Genomic DNA, 17,356 nt, shown 5'->3' with positions numbered 1-17,356 from the left:
ATTCTTAACTCATGTATACAGCTTTTAATTATAAATTGAACACCTTTCCATGTTCTCTATTCTGTCACCAAAATAGATCATTGTACCCGATAGCTAAGTTTTTAATCCCTCATCCTTCTCCATCCGGATTTTCTTTTTGAATTACCAGTGGCACATGGAATTACTTTTGTTTATGCTGTGTCAATTCAGTGTTTACCAAATGGTCAACAAATCGTCCAAGTTTTATTAAATAACCTATTATTTCTTTACTAATTTAGAGTGCATCTTTTGTTTTTACTTTTATCTTCTCTTGCCTTTTTTTGAAACTTGTTTATTATCCACTATCTTTTCTGGATCTTGCAAATATGAAGTAGCTTTGAGTTATCTATACATTTGTTTGGTTAATTGATGTACTTACTCATTCAATAGCATTTATAGGGGATGTAATAGCGAATAAGATAAAAATTTCTCTTGGGATGTACAGTCTAGAAAGGTATAAAATACTTTTAAAAAACACATTGCATTTATAATGTGACAGGCACTGTTCTTTGTGATTTACAAATATTATCTCATTTAATCATCATAGCAAGACTGTGAAGTAGGTTCTGTTTTTAGTTCCATTTTTCATACGAAGCAATGAAGCACAGAAGGGTCAAGTGACTTAGCTGGTAGGTGAAGAGTTTGGGGAAAGTTAATGTGCAATTCAGATTTTATGCAGTAAATGTCATTTATCATAGGGGATATATAGGAGTCTGTGGGAGTTCTTGGCAAGGGCATTTGATAGAGCCATGGGTGTTGGGAAAGACTTTTGCAGGGTATGGTATTGAAATGATTCCTAAAAAATTAAGACTAGGCTGGACACAGCCTGATGAGAACTATAGAGGGGAGTGGGGGACAGAGGTAAAAATATTTCATCCAGAGAAAGGCCTAGAGAAGAGAGAAAGACAGAATGTTGTGTCCTAGAAGTTGAAAGAAATGAAGTGTGGCTAAAATAGAGTGTGATTTGAGGAGGAAAGGTGGGAGATGGTGAGTCCTAGAATTGGAAGGGACAACAGAAGTCCATCATCCTGGCCCTGGGAGATACTTAAAGGAGTTTTAACCATACTCTCAACATATGAGGAAATATCAAAGGGTTTTAAGCAGGAAAGACATTACTCTAGGTGCTGGGTGAGGTTGGATATCAACAGGGCAAGAGTGTGGGCAGAGTGCACAGTTGGGGGCTCTTGCAATGAGATGATAAATCATATTTCTACCATCATCAATTAGAGCAGAAGAAATAGAATGGAGAAAAACAAGTGGCTTCAGTTGCTTCAGAGGAACTTGATTGGACAGCAGGTGAAGAGTGGTCAGTGACTGTGACCCATAAGTCTCCCATATTAACATCTAAGGTGTCTTAGTCTGTTTTCTGTTGCTTATAATATAATCTGTGAAAGTGGGTAATTTGTAAAAGAAAAGGAAATTATTTTTTACAGATTCCCAAGGCTGCATGGGGGTGCTGAGTATGCTAATGTTCTAGCCCAGGGCTCTCTTCCTCTTCTTATGAAGCCCCAGTCCCACACCCACCACAACCCATTCATCCATTAGTCCAGATTTACAGATGGGGAGTCAACTTCAATATGAGTTTTGCAGGGGCCAAATATTTAAACCACAGCATAAGTCCTAGCACTCTGGGAGGCTGAGGCAGGTAGATTGTTTGATCTTGGGAGATGGAGACCAGCCTGAGCAAGAGTAAGACTCCATCTCTATTTAAAAAAAAACATAGAAAAATTAGCCAGGTGTTGTGGTGGTCACCTATAGTTCCAGCTACTTGGGAGGCTAAGAAAGGAGGATTGCTTGAGCCCAGGAGTTTGAGGTTGCTGTGAGCTAGGCTGAGGCCATGGCATTCTACCCAGGGTGACAGAGTGAGACTCTGTCTCAAATAAATAAATAATTAAATAAAGCTCTTTCCCATCTTGCAAGATGGCAGGTGAAAAAGTTGAGAAGCCGGTTTCTAAAGAGAAGAAACCTGTTAATAAAGAGAAGAGACCTAAGGCTAAGAAGGGGAAGCCCCACTGCAGCCGAAATCCTGTTCTCATCGGAGGAATAGGCAGATATTCCCAATCTGCCATGTGTTCCAGAAAGGGGACGTATAAGAGGAAATACACAGCAGCTAAATCCAAGGTTGAAAAGAAAAGGAAAGCAAAGCTCCTTGCCACTGTTACAAAACCAGATGGTGGGGACAAGAATGGTGGTACTCAGGTGGTTAAACTTTGAAAATGCCTCGTTATTATCCCACAAAGATGGGTCTCGAAAGCTGTTGAGCCACAAAAACCAGTTAGTCAGCATGTGAAAACTGCGGTCTAGCGTCGCACCCGGGACCATTCTAATAATTCTCACTGGAAAGTGGCTTCCTACTTGTGACTGGACCTCTGTCCCTCAATCGAGTTCTTCTATGAAGGACACCTCAGAAATTTGTCATTGCCACCACTACAAACATTGACATCAGTAGTGTTAAAATCCCGAAGCAGCTTACTGATGCTTATTTCAAGTAGCAGCAGCTCTGGAAGCCCAGACACCAGGGAGGTGAGATCTTCACTCACAGAAAAAGAAAAATATGAGATAACAGAACAGTGCAAGGTTGATCAAAAAGCTGTGGACTCACAAATTTTACTGAAAATTAAGTCTATGCCTCAGCTCCAGGGCTACCTGCCATATGTGTTTGCCTTGACAAGTGGAGCTTCAAGTTTCTTAAAAAGAACCCAATTAAATGGCTGATAGATGGATAAATAGATAGATAAAAACAAAGAAAGAAACCATAGCATAAGGCTTTGATAAAAATGTAGATAGTAAATAGATTAGATTTACTATCCATATAGTATACAAAGGAGAAAGAAAGCCTGGCCTACAGTCTTTTCAACGTTCCTATGACTTTTCCCTTCACCATGCACCAAACTCTCATTAAGGAAGGTCTACAAAGTTTATGAATATGGAAAATATTAAGAGTGGTATTTCTGGGTGTGCAATGAGGTATAATTATAACAGTTTTTTTATAGCTTTATAGAGATGTTTCACATACCATGAAATTAAGCCATTAAAAGTACATAGTTCAGAGCGGCGCCTGTGGCTCAAGGAGCAGGGCACTGACCCCATGTATCATAGGTGGCGGGTTCAAACCGGGACACGGGCAAAGAAAAAAAAAAAAGTACACAGTTCACTGGTTTTCGGTATGTTCATGAAGTTTTACAACCATTACCACAATCTAATTTTAGAAAATTTTCAACACCGCAGAAATAAACACTGTGTCCATTAGTAGTCACTCCTCATTATGGTTTTCTTACCTAACACCAGCTCCAGGCAACCATTAATCTCCTTTCTGTCTCTGGATTTGTCTATTTTGGACATTTTACATAAATATCATATAATATGCAGCACTGTGACTTGCTTCCTTCACGTGGCATAACATTTTCAGGTCCATCCTTGCGATAGCATGCCTTTTAATGGATGGATGTAGCATATTTTGTTTATGGATTCATCAGTTAATGGATATTCGGGTTGTCTCATCGTTAGCTATTATGAAGTTAGCATAACAGAATAGCACAAGAGTCAAAGTTAATTTTTATATCAACATGAGTTTTCCAAAATGACTATACCATTTTACATTTCATTTGTATTACATTTTTACCAACAATATGCGAGGGTTCTAATTCCCTGCATCCTCCTTAACATTTGTTACTGTCTGTCTTTTTCATTTTAGCCACCTTAGTGCATGCGAAGCGGTATCTCATTGTAGTTTTGTTTTGCTTTTTTCCAGTAACTAATGATGAGCAATTTTCCATGTGCTTACTAGGTTATCGGTATATCTTCTTTGGGTAAATGTCTACAGAAATTCTTTGCCCATTTTTATTTATTTTTATTTTGGGGGGTTATTTTTTTTTCAGATTAATATAAGGGTACTGATGATCAGATTACAATGTTTGCATTTGTTAGGTAAGGTCCCTGTTGTAACTGTGTCCCACACCCTGGAGGTGTGCCATATACCTCACATTGTGCCTTTTAGGTGGGAACACACCTCTCACATTGTGCCCATTAGGTGGGAGCACACCAATCCCCTCTCCTCTGCCTCCTCACTCCTCCTCCCACCCCCTTGACCATTTTTAAATTGGATTCTTTTTGTAAGAGTTCTTTATATACTATGGATATAAGCTACTTGTCAGATACATGATTTGCAAATATTTTCTCCCATTCTGTGGGCTGTATTTTCTTGATTATGTCCTGTTACACATAAATCTTAAATTTTAATCAAATCCAATTTATTTATGTATTTTTGTGACTTGTGCTTTTTTGTTGCTCTTAGATGAGAAACACCTAACTCAAAGTCATGGAGTTATGTTTTCTTTTAGAATTTTATAGTTTCAGTTCTTAACATTTAGCTATGATCAATTTTGAGTTAATTTTTGCTTATGGGCGGCGCCCGTAACTCAGTGGGTATGGCCCCGGCCACATACACTGAGGCTGGTGGTTTTGAACTCAGCCCAGGCTTGCTAAACAACAAAGACAACTGAAACAACAAAAAATAAAAATAGCCGGGGGTTGTGGTGAGCACCTGTGGTCCCAGCTACTTGGGAGGCTGAGATAAGAGAATCACTTAAGCCCAAGAGTTTGAGGTTGCTATGAGCTGTGATGCCATGGCACTCTACCCAGGGTGACAGCTTAAGACTCTGTCTCAAAAAAAATTTTTTTTTGCATATGGTGGGAGGCAGAGGTCCAAATTAGGTTTTTTGCATGTGAATATTCAGTTGTCCCAAAGCCACTTTTTCTTTTTTTGAGACAGAGTCTCTCTATGTGGCCCTCTGTAGAGTGCAGTGGCATCACCGCTCAGTGGCATTCATAGCAACCTCTAACTCTTGGGCTTAAGCGATTCTCTTGCCTCAGCCTCCCAAGTAGCTGAGACTACAGGCGCCCACGACAACGTCCCACTATTTTTTTGTTGTAGTTGTTATTGTTGTATAGCTGGACTGGGCCAGGTTCAAACCCGCCAACTTCCGTGTATGTGACTGGTGCATACTTATGGTGCTATGGGTGCTGAGCCCCTTGTTGAAAATATTATTCTTTAGCCCATTGAATTATTTTAGCATACACAAGTTAAATTTTATTTTTTATGCTTTTTCTTCCAAAATTACCACCTTTCGAAAGAAAGATAAAGAGAGAGGAAAAAAACGCACATTCTTTTCTTTTTTAATGAAAGAAATAGTAGATCATCAGAACCAGTGTCAGTACCAAAGGTTTCCACCGAATTGGATTCTGTTCTGACGCCAAATCAAACCATTCCTTTTTCGTCAGCTCAGTCAAAATAGCTATTCTCTTCTTAAGCCCCATTGTTATAAAGTTTGTAACAGCAGATCTATTTGGTAAATTTTATCTATATAAGTGAAAGCCCCATAAAAATAGTAAATAATTTTCCCAAGGACTTTGTGTGTCAGGTATGCTTAAGATGTTACTCAAGTTCTGAAGGAGATAAATGTAATTCAACGGCATGGGTTATTTGATTATAATGCCAATTTAAAATTTTTTTTCAAAATTTGTGAAGCAGTGCATACATAATGTTTAGTTGCATATATTTGCCAAATGAAACTTTTTTTTTTTCTGAGACAGAGTCTCCCTCAATTGCCCATGGTAGAGTGCTATGGTATCATAGGTCACAGCAACCTCAAACTCTTGGGCTCGAGCAATTCTCTTGCCTCAGCCTCCCGAGTAGCTGGTATATAGGTACCTGCCACAAGGACCAGCTAGTTTTTCTATTTTTGGTAGAGATGAGGTCTGGCTTTGCTCAGGCTGTTCTTGAACTCTTGAATCAGGCAATTTGCCTGCCTTGGCCGCCCAGAGTGCTAGGATTACAGGCATGAGCCATCGTGCCTGGCCTCCAAAAGAAACTTTTAAAATAACTTAAATTCTTCTGATGACATTGTTGGTGGCATTGCATCCTGGATCATTTTTTTGGAGAGTATTATGGTGACATGTAACATACTATTAAGAGTTTGACTTGGTAATGTCTATTGGAAATAAAATAAAGATATAATCTAACAGAAGAAAAAATTCATATAGATGTATGTAATTTATTTTATTTTTTTTTATTTTCTTGATTTATATGACGTCTTTATTGTTTTATACAATTTGAATTATATGAGAATACATACACATATTACCTTTTGTAAAAAACTCAAACATTATAAAGTTCAAAATCCTTTTACTCATATGGTTGTTTAGTCCATTTGAAATTTATGATATGTACAGATCTGGATCTAAATGAGTCTCCTCAAAATTACTAAGCAACTAGTTTATTAAAATATACCTCCCGGGTGGTGCCTGTGGCTCAAAGGAGTAGGGCGCCGGCCTCACATGCCAGAGGTGGCGGGTTCAAACCCAGCCCCAGCCAAAAACTGCAAAAAAAAAAAAAAAATCTCCCCCACATATGACAGCAATGTTTCATTTATCTTTTATTTAATGATTAGTTATAGATTGGGGCTTACCCATTCTGTTTCTTTAGTAAAGCCATGTATGTGCTTTTGTGATATAGCCTGTGTATTAATCTACTGAGATTTTTACTCCTTGGTTTTGAGATTTTTATTTTAAGGGTGTATATTAGCATGCATGTATCCTCTCTTTTCTTTTCTACCAAATGATTTATTTTATTACTGGAAGTAGAGATGCTATTGATGTAGGGTTATTCATTGGTATTCACTCTATTCTAAACTCATCTCTATTAAAATAGCTTTTGATCGATTCCCTGAGAAATCTGTGTCTTCTGACTCCACGTTCAGTGCTTTTTCTTCTGTACCTTGCTGCATTTAGAACTATTTAGTTTCCTAAGAGCAAAATGTCACTGTTTCAGAAAGGGGTAATTGTGATTTTTTTTTTCTAGGTGGCTAATATTAAGAAGGAGACTCACATTGTGTGGTACAAAGATGAGAGGGAGATATCGGTGGATGAGAAACACGACTTTAAGGATGGCATATGCACCCTGCTTATAACAGAGGTGGGTGATTATAAATGTGAAATATAGGGGATTGATGGGATTACACCTGCGGTGCATCTTACAAGGGTATATGTGAATCTTAGTAAACGTGGAATGTAAAGGTCTTAGCAAAATAACTAAGAAAATGCCAGGAAGGCTATGTTAACTAGTGTGATGAAAATGTGTCAAACGGTCTATGAACCAAGTGTAAGGTGCCCCATGATCATACTAATGTACACAGCTATGATTTAATAAAAAAAAAAAAAAAAACATTGAAAACGTGTTTCTCCTTGCCAAGTCCTGGCCAACTGTAACTCTCAAGACCTAATACCCCTAGATAAAGAGCCCACGTAGAGACTCCCCACTTGGTATTTCCCCTTGCCAGAAGCTCTGGTGTTTTTTACTTCTGTATTTCTAATAAAATCCTATCTTACCGGGGGGCGGAGCAAGATGGCAGCCGAGTAACAGCTTCCTTGCATCTGGGCACCGTGAGTCTGGGGAGATAGGACTCCAGGCATCTCTGGCTGGTGGGAACTGCCTATCATCACTCCTATGAGGATACAGGGAGTCAGCGAGAGACTTCTGGACCCCAAGAGGAGGACTAAAACAGTGGAAAACCGGCAAGTGGTCACGTGTGTTCAACCCGTCTAAACCCGCCCACAACTGTAAGTTCAGTAGCAGCGAGACTGCAAACCAGAAAGGCCTTACCTGTGAACTCTTTTGATGTCCTTGGACTTGGCACTGAGTTGAACTGCCTTGGGGAAGGCCTGAGCGGGAGTGCGGAGAACTTTGGCCGTTGTCTAGGGCCCCAGTCTGAGCCGCTGAGCCAGACGGAGCTAATAGTGTTTGGCGGTGGGTCACACGGATCCATTGTCAGTGATCTGCCCCGGCAAGCTCCGCCCTCAGGGTCACAGAGCTAGAAACGGGTGGGAGCTGGTAACCCAGCAACCAAGTAGCCTAAGGGTGGGGTCTGAGCCGCCTTGCAGCCCTAACCCTCAGGGGCAGAGTGAGACCGGTTTTGGCACACTGAGTAAGTGGATAGCCACTTCAGCAGCGATTCCAGCGAGAAAGCTGGGAAAGCTTCTGCTCAGCAAGTTTACAAGTTCAAAGTGCCTTTTAAGTGGGCTGAAGAGAGATTTAGGGTGTCTACCTGCTGGGGTTTGAGAAATCAGCAGCCTCCAGTCGTATCGGAACTGTGACTAACATCCCATACCCCAAAAGACCACGTGTTGCCCAGACAATATTCAACAACATATACAAACTGCTTTGTTTTTGGTTGTGTATTTTTTTTTCTTTTTTTTTTTGTTTGTTTATTTTGACGTTGTTGATGTTCTTTTGTTTCTTAATTTCAATCTTTTCCATACAGATCCCTTTTTCTTTCTCAATTTTTCTAGTTTAATTATAATTTCCCATTGCTGCCTTTTTTAATAACTACAACTTCATTTTTGCTAGTGTTTCTACCGCTATCACTTGGTTTTTCACCCAATTTTATCGCCATAAAGTTTTCTGTTTGCTTGTTTTGGTTTGAGTTATAGCATTTTTGTCTTTCCTCTCCACTTGGTGGAGGTGGGGTACTGTGTCTGACCAGGTTAGCAAAGAGCTGCTGACCTCAAGGGAACCACCCAACTGGGCACCCAACCCCCAGAAGGTGGGGTTTTTTAAGGTTGTGTCAAAGTACCCTACTGTACACCTATATTGCCCTGTCTCCCTCTTTCTGTGCCTCTCTTCTTTTTGTCAATATTCCTTATCCCTACCCCCTCTCCTTTCTCTATCTTTCTTTTTTTTCTTATCACTCGGTCCTCCTTTCTTTCATCCCTTTTTTGCTCTTCAACCTTCTCACCTTTCTGGTCCTGTAACCCTTAGTCCACAGGCACGAGAACTTAAAGAGCAAGAGGAAGTGAAAGGAAAATTAGGGCAAGGAAACAGATAAAAGAAATCACTCATGAGGAAGAATCAGCAGAAAACTCCAGGCAACATGAAGAACCAGTCCAGAACAACCCCGCCAAGGGACCATGAGGTAGCTACTGCAGAGGATTCCACCTATACAGAAATGTTAGGAATGACAGAAAGGGAATTTAGAATACACATGTTGAAAACAATGAAAGAAATGATGGAAACAATGAAGGAAACTGCTAATAAAGTGGAAAATAACCAAAAGGAAATCCAAAAACAGAATCAAATCAGAGATGAACGATATGAAGAATATAAAAAGGATATAGCAGAGCTGAAGGAAATGAAACAGTCAATCAGGGAACTTAAAGATGCAATGGAAAGTATCAGCAACAGGTTAGACCATGCAGAAGAAAGAATTTCAGAGGTAGAAGACAAAGTTTTTGAGATAACTCAGATAGTAAAAGAGGCAGAAAAGAAGAGAGAGAAAGCAGAACGTTCACTGTCAGAATTATGGGACTTTATGAAACGTTCCAACATACGAGTTATAGGAATTCCAGAAGGGGAAGAAGAATGCCCCAGAGGAATGGAAGCCACACTAGAGAATATTATAAAAGAAAATTTCCCAAACATCACCAAAGATTCTGACACACTGCTTTCAGAGGGCTATCGGACCCCAGGTCGCCTCAACTCTAACCGAGCTTCTCCAAGACACATTGTGATGAACCTGTCCAAAGTCAAGACAAAAGAAAAGATTCTGCAAGCTGCCAGGAGTAAGCGCCAGTTGACCTACAGGGGCAAATCCATCAGAGTGACCGCAGACTTCTCTAATGAAACTTTCCAAGCAAGAAGACAATGGTCATCTACCTTTAATCTACTTAAACAGAACAATTTTCAGCCCAGAATTCTGTACCCTGCTAAGCTAAGCTTCAAAATTGATGGAGAAATCAAATCATTTACGGATATACAAACATTGAGGAAATTCACCACAACAAGACCAGCTCTACAGGGAATACTTCAACCTGTTCTGCACACTGACCACCACAATGGATCAGCAGCAAAGTAAGAACTCAGAAATCAAAGGACAGAACCTAACCTCCACACTGATGCAAAAGATAAAACTAAGCAATGGACTCTCACCAAATAAGACGAATAGAATACTACCACACTTATCAATTGTCTCCATAAATGTTAATGGCTTGAATTCCCCACTGAAGAGACATAGATTGGCTGACTGGATTAAAAAACACAAGCCATCCATTTGCTGTCTGCAAGAAACACACCTGGCTTCAAAAGACAAATTAAAGCTCCGAGTCAAGGGTTGGAAGACAATTTTTCAGGCAAATGGAATTCAGAAGAAAAGAGGAGTTGCAATCTTATTTTCAGATACATGTGGATTTAAAGCAACTAAAGTCAAAAAAGACAAAGATGGTCACTTTATATTGGTCAAGGGAAAACTACAACAAGAAGACATTTCAATTCTAAATATCTATGCACCAAATTTAAATGCTCCCAGATTCTTGAAACAGACCTTACTCAGTCTGAGCAATATGATATCTGATAATACCATCATAACAGGGGACTTTAACACACCTCTTACAGAGCTGGACAGATCCTCTAAACAGAAATTAAACAAAGATATAAGAGATTTAAATGAGACCCTAGAACAATTATGCTTGATAGACGCATATAGAACACTCCACCCCAAAGATAAAGAATATACATTCTTCTCATCACCCCATGGAACATTCTCCAAAATTGATCATATCCTGGGACACAAAACAAATATCAACAGAATCAAAAGAATTGAAATTTTACCTTGTATCTTTTCAGACCATAAGGCACTAAAGGTGGAACTCAACTCTAACAAAAATGCTCGACCCCATCCAAAGGCATGGAAATTAAACAATCTTCTGTTGAATAACAGATGGGTGCAGGAAGAAATCAAACAGGAAATCACTAACTTCCTTGAGCATAACAACAATGAAGACACAAGCTACCAAAACCTGTGGGATACTGCAAAAGCAGTTTTGAGAGGAAAATTCATCGCTTTAGATGCCTACATTCGAAAAACAGACAGAGAGCACATCAACAATCTCACAAGAGACCTTATGGAATTGGAAAAAGAAGAACAATCTAAGCCTAAACTCAGTAGAAGAAAAGAAATCTCTAAAATCAAATCAGAGATCAATGAAATTGAAAACAAAAGAATCATTCAGAAAATTAATGAAACAAGGAGTTGGTTTTTTGAAAAAATAAATAAAATAGATAAACCATTGGCCAGACTAACTAGAAATAGAAAAGTAAAATCTCTAGTAACCTCAATCAGAAATGATAAAGGGGAAATAACAACTGATCCCACAGAGATACAAGAGATCATCTCTGAATACTACCAGAAACTGTATGCCCAGAAATTTGACAATGTGAAGGAAATGGATCAATATTTGGAATCACACCCTCTCCCTAGACTTGGCCAGGAAGAAATAGACCTCCTGAACAGACCAATTTCAAGCACTGAGATCAAAGAAACAATAAAAAAGCTTCCAACTAAAAAATGCCCTGGTCCAGATGGCTTCACTCCAGAATTCTATCAAACCTTCAAGGAAGACCTTATTCCTGTACTGCAGAAATTATTCCAAAAAACTGAGGAAGAAGGAATCTTCCCCAACACATTCTATGAAGCAAACATCACCCTGATACCAAAACCAGGAAAAGACCCAAACAAAAAGGAGAATTTCAGACCAATCTCACTCATGAATATAGATGGAAAAATTCTCAACAAAATCCTAGCCAATAGATTACAGCTTATCATCAAAAAAGTCATTCATCATGATCAAGCAGGCTTCATCCCAGGGATGCAAGGCTGGTTCAACATACGCAAGTCCATAAACGTTATCCACCATATTAACAGAGGCAAAAATAAAGATCACATGATCCTCTCAATAGATGCAGAAAAAGCATTTGATAAAATCCAGCATCCTTTTCTAATTAGAACACTGAAGAGTATAGGCATAGGTGGCACATTTCTAAAACTGATTGAAGCTATCTATGACAAACCCACAGCCAATATTTTACTGAATGGAGTAAAACTGAAAGCTTTTCCTCTTAGAACTGGAACCAGACAAGGTTGTCCTCTGTCACCTTTACTATTCAACATAGTGCTGGAAGTTCTAGCCAATTCAATTAGGCAAGACAAGGAAATAAAGGGAATCCAAATGGGAGCAGAGGAGGTCAAACTCTCCCTCTTTGCTGACGACATGATCTTATACTTAGAGAACCCCAAAGACTCAACCACAAGACTCCTAGAAGTCATCAAAAAATACAGTAATGTTTCAGGATATAAAATCAATGTCCACAAGTCAGTAGCCTTTGTATACACCAATAACAGTCAAGAGGAGAAGCTAATTAAGGACACAACTCCCTTCACCATAGTTTCAAAGAAAATGAAATACCTAGGAATATACCTAACGAAGGAGGTGAAGGACCTCTATAAAGAAAACTATGAACTCCTCAGAAAGGAAATAGCAGAGGATATTAACAAATGGAAGAACATACCATGCTCATGGCTTGGAAGAATCAACATTGTTAAAATGTCTATACTTCCCAAAGCAATCTACCTATTCAATGCCATTCCTATCAAAGTACCTACATCGTACTTTCAAGATTTGGAAAAAATGATTCTGCGTTTTGTATGGAACCGGAAAAAACCCCGTATAGCTAAGGCAGTTCTTAGTAACAAAAATAAAGCTGGGGGCATCAGCATACCAGATTTTAGTCTGTACTACAAAGCCATAGTGCTCAAGACAGCATGGTACTGGCACAAAAACAGAGACATAGACACTTGGAATCGAATTGAACACCAAGAAATGAAACTAACATCTTACAACCACCTAATCTTCGATAAACCAAAGAAGAACTTACCTTGGGGGAAAGACTCCCTATTCAATAAATGGTGTTGGGAGAACTGGATGTCTGCGTGTAAAAGACTGAAACTGGACCCACACCTTTCCCCACTCACAAAAATTGATTCAAGATGGATAAAGGACTTAAATTTAAGGCACGAAACAATAAAAATCCTCAAAGAAAGCATAGGAAAAACACTGGAAGATATTGGCCTGGGGGAAGACTTCATGAAGAAGACTGCCATGGCAATTGCAACAACAACAAAAATAAACAAATGGGACTTCATTAAACTGAAAAGCTTCTGTACAGCTAAGGTGACGATAACCAAAGCAAAGAGACAACCCACACAATGGGAAAGGATATTTGCATATTTTCAATCAGACAAAAGCTTGATAACCAGGATCTATAGAGAACTCAAATTAATCCACATGAAAAAAGCCAACAATCCCTTATATCAATGGGCAAGAGACATGAATAGAACTTTCTCTAAAGACGACAGACGAATGGCTAACAAACACATGAAAAAATGTTCATCATCTCTATATATTAGAGAAATGCAAATCAAAACATCCCTGAGATACCATCTAACCCCAGAGAGAATGGCCCACATCACAAAATCTCAAAACTGCAGATGCTGGCGTGGATGTGGAGAGAAGGGAACACTTTTACACTGCTGGTGGGACTGCAAACTAGTACAACCTTTCTGGAAGGAAGTATGGAGAAACCTCAAAGCACTCAACCTAGACCTCCCATTCGATCCTGCAATCCCATTACTGGGCATCTACCCAGAAGGAAAAAAATCCTTTTATCATAAGGACACTTGTACTAGACTGTTTATTGCAGCTCAATTTACAATCGCCAAAATGTGGAAACAGCCTAAATGCCCACCAACCCAGGAATGGATTAACAAGCTGTGGTATATGTATACCATGGAATACTATTCAGCCATTAAAAAAAATGGAGACTTTACATCCTTCGTATTAACCTGGATGGAAGTGGAAGACATTATTCTTAGTAAAGCATCACAAGAATGGAGAAGCATGAATCCTATGTACTCAATCTTGATATGAGGACAATTAATGACAATTAAGGTTATGGGGGGGGAAGCAGAAAGAGGGATGGAGGGAGGGGGGTGGGGCCTTAGTGTGTGTCACACTTTATGGGGGCAAGACATGATTGCAAGAGGGACTTTACCTAACAATTGCAATCAGTGTAACTGGCTTATTGTACCCTCAGTGAATCCCCAACAATAAAAAAAAAAAAGAAAAAAAAAAAAAGAATGAAGGAACATAAATACATTCAAAAAAGGAATCAGACAATTGCTTCACTGAAATATTGAGCAATAATAAAATAATAATAATGCAAAGAAATGATGACATTAATAACATTCACATTGTCAAATGAGAGTATGTCTATCATAGAATGCTTTGACTCTGAGATTCAGTATGGAGTCATTGGTTAACTTATTATTATTTTTTTAAGTATCAAAAAATAGACAGCTAATATTTATAAATAAAAGTAAAAGATAATTTCAAAAACAGATCATGCTACATCTTATAGACAATAGAAAAAGAAGAAATACATCAAAATCATTCTACTTCATCTGGCTACACCTGACATTAAAGTTGGAGAAAATGTATTATTATAAAGGAGAAATTACAAACATATGTCACTTATAAATGAGGATACAATATCCTAAACAACATATTAACATGTTGAGTTAAAAATTAATGTTTAAATTAATATACTTTGGTCAAAATTAAAACCAATTTATGTGAAAAAAAAAAAAAAATCCTATCTTACCACCGGAAAAAAAAAAGTGAAATGTATTAGCTCTGTACCCTACCTCCTTCCCCCAGAGACTAGAGTCTATATTCCTTTCATGCCCAAGGAATTTTTTTTTTTTATTTTTTTTATTTTTTAATTTATTTTATTTTATTTATTTTTTTTTTATTGTTGGGGATTCATTGAGGGTACAATAAGCCAGGTTACACTGATTGCAATTGTTAGGTAAAGTCCCTCTTGCAATCATGTCTTGCATGTGTGACACACACTGTAATTTATTTTATAATAGGCAAAAATGGAAAACTATTCCAATCCTTAATGATTAGGGAATGAATAAACAAACTATGTTTTAATGTGAAATGTTACAGAACCCTAAATAACTATGGTTATTATAATATAGTACAGTGTTATGTACAAATGTACATACTGAATAATGTTGATGTAAGCAAAGCAGGATTTACATATACAGTGTAATTGAAAATCGTCTAAGGATGGAAGTATGCTGACAAAGCTCAAAATTAATTTAGCACAGTATTAATAGCCGTTAGATCCATTTTCATACCCCTTCCACAAGGCTAACTTAAATGTAATCTTGGAATGGAAGTTAAAATAAGCCCTTTCTGAAAGCCAAAATAAACATCTTTATATTTTTTCAATACATTTTTTTTCTGAATTATTTCCCAATGCATTGACTCTTGGTAACTGGAGGGAAAAAATAAACACTTAGAAGAAATTAAAGATTTCTTAGAATTTTGCTATTATTATTCCCCAAAAGTTAATCAACATTTGAAGAGATGCTATTTCTTTGATGCATGATGAGCTGCACTGGAAATGTGTCTGCACATAATTTAGGGTAAGAAATAGGGTGAACTTTCAGTCTTGGGTATAGGGTGATACATTCATTTCCTAGGGTTGCTTTAACCAAGTACCATACACTGAGTAGCTTAAAATAAGAGAAGTTTATTCCCTCCCTGGAGTGGGTAGAATCTGGAATCAGTGTGTCCGCAGGGTTGGTTTCTTCTGAGGCCTGAGAGAAAATCTGCTCCATGCCTCTGTCTCAGTGTTGGTAAAGGATGTCAATCCTTGGAACTCTTTGGCTTCCAGCGGCATCGCTCCGGTCTCTGCCTCCACTGTGGCATTCACCCCATGTCTCTGTGTCTTATTATATGGATACCAGTCACATTGGTAGGCGCCCACCCTACTCTGGTATAACTTCATTTTAACTTAACTAATTATATCTGCAATGATCCTATTTATGTAACAAGGTACATAAAGGCCCTGGAGGTTAATACTTCAACATGTCTTTTTTAGGGGAACAACATTAAACTCATAACTGGTGGCCTTAGACTGAATTTAATTAATATGCTGTTCTGATTCATTTCAGAATTTCCTCAGAACAAGACTTGTGACACACACAATAGATCCCAGGAGGATCCCTGAAGGAAATGGGGTGGGTGATGGGGAAACAGTCTCTTGAAAGGAGGATAGGATTGCTCTGATATACTGCTGACCTTTCTGCCCAGGAGCGTGGCCTCACTTCTGGTTGACCATGGATGTCATGGTTAAGCCCAATGGGTGTCTTTGCTTTTGAGAAAGTACTTTCAATGCTGTGTCCTCACACGGAGGGAAAGATCCAGCCTTTTTATAAAGCACTGATCCCATCCATAAATGCCCAGCCCTTGGAACCTGGTCACCTTCTAAAGGCCCCACCTCCTGATACTGCATCACAGCTTAAGTTTCAACACAAATTTTGGAATGGACAGAAACATAGGACATGATATTACAGCTCCCAAGATTCTTCCCAGAGTCACAAGAGGGAGGGATGGAACGTGCTGGAGCAGGAAAAGAGGCGGTGATGGGAATTAGGGGATGCTTTGTCCATTTCTAGCTGGTTTTGTTCGTATTTATCAATCAGCAAATGTTTAAGGAGAGTCCACTCTGGGCAAGGTGCCATTTTGGTCCCGGCCAAGAACACAAAAGAACTGTAAGGAAAACACAACCCATCCTTGGTGGATTTACAGTCTTGCTGGCAAAAAAAGCCACATAAAAAAGACAAGTTACGATACAAGACAGGATGTGACCAGTTCCATTGAGTTTTATAGGCAATTAAAGTGCAGTAAAAATTTCAGAGGAGGAAGAGTATACTTTGGGACAGTTTGAGCCAGAAAGAAATTGGGGGTATACTTGTTAGAGAAGGGAGTATCCCAGGCTAGAGGATAGTGCATAGAAAGGACTGCAGCTAGAATGATTGCTGTTTTAGTAAACAATTTGAACAATAGTTACAGAGTCCCTACTGTGCGGAAAGCCAGGGCATTTGCAGTAAAGATAAGCAATTCTTTAAAACTCAAAATAATAAAAGATGTTCGCAAATGTAAAATATTTTTATTTTGGCTATGCATGTGCTTTTAAAAGTTTGTTATCAACTTTAAAAGTACACGTATGTCTGTCAGACATACTATACAGTGTCCTGATCAGTAGGGCAGCTCTGAAGTCAAACATGTAGAGTGGAATTCTCCAGTTCAGGTTCTCACCATTAGTGTACCCTGGGGCAAGTCACTCAATTCTCCAAGCTTTAGTTTCCTTATCTATGAGGCAAGTGCTGTCAAAGGCAGTGAGGATAAAGCAGTGAGTAAGAAAAGTGCTATTCATTTTGTGCTTACTTAAGGGCAAGGTAGTGTTCTGAGCACGTTATAAATATTAACTTATTTAATTCACAGGGAATCCAGTGAGGTAGGTACTTTTATTGTCCTCAGTACACAATGAAGAACAGAGAGTGTGGTCAGGAGAGGCTCAGCCCCTGGTTCTAGG

The 17,356-nt window shown here is 38.7% G+C and overlaps 1 protein-coding gene and 1 pseudogene across 2 annotated transcripts in view; one reads left to right on the top strand and one right to left on the bottom strand.

Moving 5' to 3' along the window:
* Positions 1–17,356, bottom strand: part of RIPOR2 (RHO family interacting cell polarization regulator 2) — a 269,719-nt gene that overhangs the window by 163,017 nt on the left and 89,346 nt on the right. The gene's annotated exons all lie outside the window — the stretch shown is intronic.
* Positions 1,939–2,733, top strand: LOC128593783 (60S ribosomal protein L6-like; annotated as a pseudogene).

Source organism: Nycticebus coucang, chromosome 9 (assembly GCF_027406575.1).
Source record: "Nycticebus coucang isolate mNycCou1 chromosome 9, mNycCou1.pri, whole genome shotgun sequence".
NCBI lineage: Eukaryota > Metazoa > Chordata > Mammalia > Primates > Lorisidae > Nycticebus > Nycticebus coucang.
This window is presented reverse-complemented; position numbering and strand designations above follow the sequence as displayed.